Source organism: Centrocercus urophasianus, unplaced genomic scaffold (genome assembly GCF_019232065.1).
Source record: "Centrocercus urophasianus isolate 14NV4802_14NV808 unplaced genomic scaffold, USGS_Curo_1.0 seq_384, whole genome shotgun sequence".
NCBI classification, from domain to species: Eukaryota; Metazoa; Chordata; class Aves; order Galliformes; family Phasianidae; genus Centrocercus; species Centrocercus urophasianus.
The window spans coordinates 6,202-12,160 of record NW_024884960.1 but is presented as its reverse complement, the minus strand read 5'-3'; the positions used below and the strand labels follow the sequence as shown (position 1 = coordinate 12,160).

Here is a 5,959-nt window from a genome sequence, read left to right as displayed (position 1 = left end):
AAAAAAAAAAAAAAAGAATTATATATATATATATTCCAATGTGCCAAAATCTTTAAACTTGTAAAGTTTAAATGGTTGAAAATTCTCGACGTCCGCCTGTGCTAATTAATCCAGAGCATGTTAACGTTTAAAACCATTGGTTGGTTGGGTTTTTTTTTTTTAATTTTATTTTATTTTTATTTTTTGGGGGTTGTTTTTTGTTTTTGGCTTTGTTTAGTCTTAGGGAATCTGTAGGAAAAAAGAGACTTTAATGGGACAACCGACGGCCGGCGGCTGGGAAGAAGCCCAAGGAAGGCAAGCAGGAGGATGCGACCTCATCCCAGCACCAGGATGGGGGGCAGCAGCAGCAGCAGAGCCCCCCCAGCAGCAGCATTAACACAGCGGCCCGGTTGTCCCTTTCTTTTTGTTTTCTTCCCTTTCATCATTGTTTTTTTTTTTTATTTATTCCACAATTAACGTCGTTTCGTTTATTTTTAATAACAGGTTTCTTTTTACTTTGTGTTTTCTGTGTCTTTCCGGGATCCCGGTGGGTTTTTCAAAGCAGCAAGATTTCTCCTCTCGGTTTTGAACTAATCGTAATCAGATTCGTTGCTATTATAATTATTATTATTATTTTTTTTTCTCCTAAAAGAAGTTTCGATTTTAGAGTGTTTTTAAGTATTTACCCATAGAAAGTTGCTTTCTTTGTAATGAATCACTTCTCCTGAGGCATGTTCTATGACTTTACTAGACTCGATTCAGCAGGGATTAGGAAGGATGCATACACCTACATGGTGAGAGCAGCACGGTGTGTGTGCAAATGTACATAACAATGTAAAGTAGTCCTTAAATACTCCATTGTGCAGTGCCTTTAGACGTTCCACTTTCTATAAAGTCTTCAGAAACAAAACAAGCAAACAAAAAAAAAAGAAGTCGGCATATATATATTATATATATATGATGTAATGTTATAGAAATATATGTATAATATACATATTTTTGGTTTTGTTTTTTGTTTTTTTGTTTTTTTTTCCAGGGGTATCTGATAGCTCTGTATTTTGTTATGGAAGTTGAAAGAAAAAAAAAAAAAGAAATTTACCTCAAATTAAAAAAGTTAAATAAACCTTTTAAATAAGCACGGCTGCTCTGTCCTCTGCTCTGAGTCCCAGCATCTCGGTGTTAAACGTGGAGGTTGGTGGCCCTGCATAAAGCAGGATTGGAGGTTCCTCATCCTTGAGGTCCCTTCCAACCATGGCCAGTGATTCTATGATTCCCCATTGCAACCAATGTTGTCCCCATCATCTTCCCCCCCCAGGCTCCCCCATTGCAACCAATGTTGTCCCCATCGTTTTCCCCCCCCCCCCAGGCTCCAGCAGGATGGCTGGTGGGATTTGATGCTGTGAGAAGCCTCTCGGCCCTGGCAGCCGCTCTCCTCTACTCCATTTAACTCCAACTGGCCCAAATCCACGCCCTGAACTCGGCACGTTTGCTGCCCAGGCTTTGGGCCAATTGGCCTCGTGTGGTTTTGTTGTTTTTTAAGTTGTTTTGTTTTTAATAAAGAGGGGCTGAGAGGTGCGGAGCTGCGCTGCCTCTGCGTGGGGGAGGCGGCGGTTTGGGGGCTCCTTGAATTTGGGGTTTTCTTTGGAGCGACACAGAGGGACCTGTGTGTGTCAGGAGGGGATTTAGGGGCTGCTGGCACCCGGCCCCACGTGGCACCGCTGCCCTTCTGCAAACGGGACAAACCTTTCTCCTCCCTCCCTTCGATGCCCAATTAACCTGATGAGAAACGCAGATTGAATCGAGGGACCGATTAAATCCCCGTGCCGCATGCGGTGAGGCCAATCCTCGCTTCTCTCTTCCAGTGCCAGCAGTTGGGTGCTGCTGCATCCCAGACCCCAACTCCGCTGTTCCACTTTGCTCCCGTTGCAGCTGTGGGGCCAAGTCTTGGGGTGTTACAGCTCTCTGCACAGACCGGTCCTGTTTGGGAGCTCACTCAGCCTCCTGCTGCCAATATTTCTCTCCGTCTGTTTGCTTCGTGAGGTCCAAAGCAGAAAATGTTTCCATACGCCGGCACGGAGCTGGCAGATAAAGGTTTGGGTTGGGGGGGGAAGGGAGAGTGGCGTCTCCCATTCAAACCCAGCGCTGCTTTTTCAGAGCTGAGGCAATGGGGGAGGTGGGAGAGATCCCCCCCAAATTGAGGCGTGCGTTGGGGGTGATGCTTTGCTCCCCCTGCACAGAAAGCAGCCCTGAGAAGCGAAGGGAATGCTGCAGCTCCGCGGCCGCTCTTCCAACTCTTGATTAAAGGGAGAACTGCAGCTCTGCAGACTCTTTTCCAATGCTGTGATTAAAGAAGCCCTCTCCCAGCTCTGCTGACGGTTCCTCTGAAGCAGCGCTGTCTGCTTTCCAGGGAAAATAAGGGGAGGTTTGGGCCCGAGTTGGAAAACCGAAGCTCAGTGTTTAGAAACTTCCAGTAAAATCAAAGTGGTAATTTTCCAGCGCGGCCCCAGCGGCTCTTTGGGAGCACGGAGCTGATGGCAAAACTGATTACAGCTGCCGCCAGGTGCTCCCCCTCCTCCCCAACACCAACACAGCCAAAATAGGAGTTCAAAGCCTGCAGGGGCGATGGGAAAGCCCCCAGCCCTGCTCTGCACGCGCTGCAACCCAACAGAGTGCGTGGATTTGGGGCAGGGGGCGGGGGGGGGGGGGGGGGGCAAGGGGGAAAGAAATGGGACCCTGGGATTTGTGTGTCCCCATCCCAGCCCCAAAGCAATCCCCTCGAAGGGGGACTCACTGCAGCAGGGAACTGGTGGGCTCTCTCCCTCTGCTCCTTCCCATCTCCTTGACCCCTTCTTCCGTGGGTCCCGGCGGTGCGGAGCCGCTCGCGCGCAGCCCGGGCGTAGGGCGGGAGGGACGGAGCTATTGATCTGTTAGATTACTCAATTTCACCCGTATTGATCAGGTAATTGCTTTATCTCAGTTCTCATTTGGCTGCTGCATTATCTGCTCTCGCTCCGCTCCGCATAGAGGACCCGCGAGGAGGGGGGTGTGTGGGGTGGGGGGGTGTTGGAAAACGGCCCCAAACCCCCAACCAGCACCCCGTGTACCTTCTGGTCCTCCCCGCAGCAGTTGGGGTGGTCAACAGGCTGCACAGAGCGCAGTGCACGGAGTGAAGCATCCCTATGGGGTCAGGAATCCCGATACCATGACTGGGGCAGCTCGGGCCCCCAAGCCATCCACCCTTTAGGGCTGTGCAGAAGGATGCCCGGTGCAGGGGATGCTCATACGCAGGTGGGGATTCCCCACAATGGGAAGCTGTGTCTCTCCTGTTTGCTTTCTGGCCCTGCTCAGCTCTTTGCACAGAGCCCACCGCATGCAGAGGTGCTGCTGCTGGGGTTGGGGAGTGGGGGAATAGGGCTCATCCCACCCCTGGGGGGTCTTCATGTCTTCTCCTCCCCAAAGCCCTCATGGGGTTGGTTTCAGGGTGCTCCCACGGCGTGTTTCGCAGATGCAATGCAATTCCAAATCTCCACCATCCTCTCGCTGCCTCCTTCCATCCCTCTTCTACACCAGGCCATGCAAACAGCCCCCCGGGCACTGCAGCCCCCCCCCCCTGCCAGCACTGCAGGAGGGCTGAGCCCGGGACCCAAAGCTGCGCCGGATGGGGCCGGGGTGCGGCGATGTGAGCGAGATGGGTTTATTACACGGAGTCTGTTGCTGCGATTGTTATCGATCCGCAGCTGTCACCTTCCATTGCCGCTAATGGGACGTGAAGAGGCTTCGGTGACCGGAGCCGAGCGTGCGCTGCTGCGTGCTGCCGCGTGCTGCTCCCGGCCCCGGCCCCGCAGCCGCCCCTTCCTCCCCTTCTCCTTTCCTCCCTTCTCTCTCGCTCCTTCTCTGCCATTTCTCCTATCCTTCTCTCTATCCGCCTCAGGGTTCCACGTCCTCCTCTTGCAGCTGCCTCTCTCCTCCCGTCTCCGTCCTTCTGCTCCTCTCACCTCGCTCCCGCTCCCCTTTGCCCAGTCTCACTCCCCCTGCCCACATCTCACTTCTCCCTTCTTTTTGCCATCGCTTGCCATGTTTATGGCCATTCCCCTTTCTCAGCTGCCCCCAAACCCTGGGCAGCTCCAGTTTATGCTCACCCACCTCTCACCCCATCTACTGGGGCCGCCCGCAGCCTCTACTTCTCCGTTCTCCCACCCCACCTCTCCTTTGTTGTTATTTTAATACGAGGTCTGCTGGAAGGGGGGGATTAACCTATGAGAAGTGCCAAGCTGACCCCAGGGGCTGCATCCCGTGGGACGGGGACACGGGGTGCGCACTGGGGGCCATTGGAGCCGGATTGGGAGCGCGGCTCTGAGCGAAGGGCTGCTCCTGGCAGCGCACTCCCCATCACACAGCGCTGCGCTCCCCGGAGCCCTTCATGTCTGAACAGCTCGTGCGCCGCCCGGGCAATCCCTCCCAATTAAGGGCAGGGAAAGCAAAGGAGCCCGAGCCCGCACGGCTCTTTGGTAGGCAAACACACAGCGCCCGGGGCACTGGCACGCTGCCGCCGTGCTCAGGGTGTCGCAATGGGTGGGCATTCACAGCAAGCTCCTGGATCGGCAAGAAACGCGCGGGCTCCACCCGACCGCCGCCGATGTGCTGCCCGGGCGCGTCCGTCTGGCTCCGGCAAGGATCGAGCGGGCGGCACGGAGCTGTGGGTGCTGCAGTGCTGAGCCTTGTGCATAGCACTGCGCCGAGCCCTGCAGCCAGCCCTGCGCCGAGCCTTGCACCCATCCCTGCACCGAGCTCTGCATCCAGCTCTGCACCCAGCCCTGCACCGAGCTTTCCATCCAGCTCTGCGCTGAGCCTTGCACCCAGTCCTGCATCCAGCCCTGCATCGACCCCTTTGCTGAGCCCTATGCTGAGCCCTGCATCAAGTCCTGCACCCAACCCTGCACTGAGCCGTGCGCCCAGCCCTGCACCCAGCCCTGTGCCTTGCTGCCTGGCTGGACCCCCCCCTCACACCGCTTTCCATCACGTTAGCCTCGGTTGATTTAACCAGAAAACAACCCCAGAATTTAATTCCCCGGCGCTGCTTCTCCCATCCTGATCAGGAGGCAGCCGCCTGCTGCCTGAACCTGAGCTGAGCCCACTGGGGCGCTGGGGACACCCCTGTACCAAAGGCAGTGTGAGGTGGCCACAATCCCCCGTGTGCCTGAAGGGATCCAGCACCTGGTGCCAATGGAAATAAGCAGTGCGAAGCTCCAGCATCCCCATACATATCCCCATGCGTGTCCCAGTGCTGCACCATGGAGCATCCCATGGGGACACACCGGGTGTACCTGGTGCTAGTGAAGCTGAACCAGTGACAGAGTCCAGCCCTGCTGTCTCCATTGCTGCTGGGCCATGGAGTGTCCCATGGGGATGTGTGGTGGGACAACAGCACCTCTTGCACCTCCTTGTCCCACTTCAGAGGGCTTGGATAGGGGAATGGAGTGAGCTGGAAGTGAGCTCAGAGCCGCTTGCCGCAGCAGGCGTTGGCATTTTTGGTGTCTCTGTGCTCCACACTGGGTTGTGTGGGGATTTGTAGGGATGGAGAGCTCCATCCCAGGCACCCCATCCACCCATTCCTCCATTGCCTCCCTGCCCCGGGCCTGGCTGCGTGCGACCCCAGGGACGGGTGCGGGGGTCTCTGGGCAGCCCCACTGCCTGCAAGAAGGAGGAGGAGGAGGAGGAGGACAGGGGGGGAGCCACGGTCAGGCGGTGGCGGCGGTCGGCAGCCTGTGGCCGGTGAGGGGTTAACGCGATTGTCTCGCAGCCACGGCCGCCCTCCCGGGAGCGCCGAGGACTGGGTTTTCATTTTAAGTAACCCCAACGCCGCACGCGACGAAATGCATCGGGTCGGGGGCGACAGTGGAGGGGAGCGCCTGGGGGAGGCGGATGCAGCGCGGCAACCGGGAGGTAGGAGAGCATCGGGGAAGGGGGGGGGGGGGGGGGG

The 5,959-nt window shown here is 56.1% G+C and overlaps 1 long non-coding RNA gene across 1 annotated transcript; it reads right to left on the bottom strand.

The window, feature by feature from the left end:
• Window positions 1-1,045: 1,045 nt before the first annotated feature.
• Window positions 1,046-2,880, bottom strand: LOC122167770. Its single transcript, XR_006171091.1, has 3 exons — window positions 2,771-2,880; window positions 1,756-2,057; window positions 1,046-1,180 (listed from the first exon to the last, which is right to left on the bottom strand). It is a non-coding gene; the product is annotated as an uncharacterized LOC122167770 (long non-coding RNA).
• Between the last annotated feature and the right edge of the window lie 3,079 nt (window positions 2,881-5,959).